Genomic DNA, 1,717 nt, shown 5'->3' on the forward strand with positions numbered 1-1,717 from the left:
GCACCGTCTGTGATCTCCATTGTCCCACGAAAGTTCCATATCCACTGCATCCCTCATCCCTGAACCTTAGATCCAGGTCCCTCCAGGCGGGATCCTCCCTCCTTGGATCCGAACTCGGAGTATGGGATCCGGGGTACCTCGCGGTGGATCTTGACTCTTCATTAGCCGTGGCTACTAGATCCACCTTCAGAGGGCACCGACCATCCTTCCTTCATAGGATCCACACCCGATCCACTCTTGTATTGTATATCCCATATCCATCTTGGTGAATCCAGGTAAGGGTGGATCCGAGATAAGTCTTGGTGGATCTTGCCTTCTCGTACTTCGTTCATACCAGATCCATCGTCATTTCATACGGGGTGCTGCTCGTCATGGCTAATCCACCACAGGCAACTTGCATCCGTGCCAGCCAACCCAAATCCTCTCTAATCACTTGAAATTGTCACTGATTCGGGATAGTGACCCCGCGTCAGGCCCATTCTCTTATTTCTGAGAAAGCACTTCACCACACGCATGTGCGGGAGAACCTGCAGGCTCCGGCGGCGGAAGTAAATCCGCCTCACCCGAAGCCAATACGGCTGAAGGTTAAGCCGTATGAAGGGAAGAAAGGCGAGAACCTTCACTTCTGGGTCCGAGAAGTAGAGCTCGCGATGGACGCGGCTCTGATCTCGACCGAGCAACTGCGTGTTGCTTTTGCACTCTCCAACCTTAGTGGCCGGGCTAAGAGTTGGGTGTACACACGGGAAGCAACATCCCCTGGACGTTTCACATCCTGGGCTCAGCTGTGCAAACAGCTCCGAGCCGCGTTCCTCCCGGCGAACTACGAGTACCGCCAGCGTTCGCGCTTCCTCGCGTGTAAACAAGGAAGGCGTGAACTGCACGAGTATGTGCAAGAGATACGGGAGCTCACGGCGTCCCTAGTGGGAAACCCACTCAACGAACACATCAAGATGAATGTGTTCATGGACGGCCTTCGAGTGGGCCCCGCACGCACTCAGCTGCTCCGGGTGCAGTCAAGCACCCTTGAAGAGGCGATTCAAGTGGCTCTTCAAGAAGAGTACATCCATCGCCAGGCGCGTACGCCGGCCTCAGCGTGGCCTGGGAGTTCCTTGTCGGCTCCCGGTCGAACAAGCCCCAACGGACCAGTTCCCATGGAACTCGGGTCCGCCGAACAGAGTGACATCCGCTGCTTCGGCTGTGGGAAGATGGGCCACTTCAAGCGCGACTATCCCGCAAAAAGACTCCGCAGACGGTCCTTCCCCAAGCCCGTCCTCAAGGGCGCTGGCAGAAGCCAGGATCCCGGGTAGAGGGGAACGCCGGGAACCAGTAGGGGCGGGGCGTCCTACTGGGGAAGAACTAAGTCTTCGTAATGATGCGCGGGTGGCGCGTACCACGGGGACTTAGCCCATGAGAGACTTCTCACTCTCGAATCGGCGAAGAGCAGCGGCGGGTTGCTCGTAGTACACGGAATTGTACGTGGATACGATCACCCTCTTAGAATCGTGATCGATTCTGGGGGCGTCGAAGAATATCGCACGCCGCCGCGACGGGTGCTCGCAACAGCTACATAGTTGGTCCGATGCTTTTAAGAGAAAACAAGGGGGGACGGGGGCGGGGGTTCTCTGCTTCTTCTCCAACGATTTATACACAGTTGGAGGCGTGAGTGGGCAACGTGGCATTCTCCGCAACATCTGCCGACCCCGGAGAACTTTCTCCC

Source organism: Phytophthora infestans, genomic scaffold, assembly GCF_000142945.1.
Source record: "Phytophthora infestans T30-4 supercont1.123 genomic scaffold, whole genome shotgun sequence".
NCBI classification, from domain to species: Eukaryota; Oomycota; class Peronosporomycetes; order Peronosporales; family Peronosporaceae; genus Phytophthora; species Phytophthora infestans.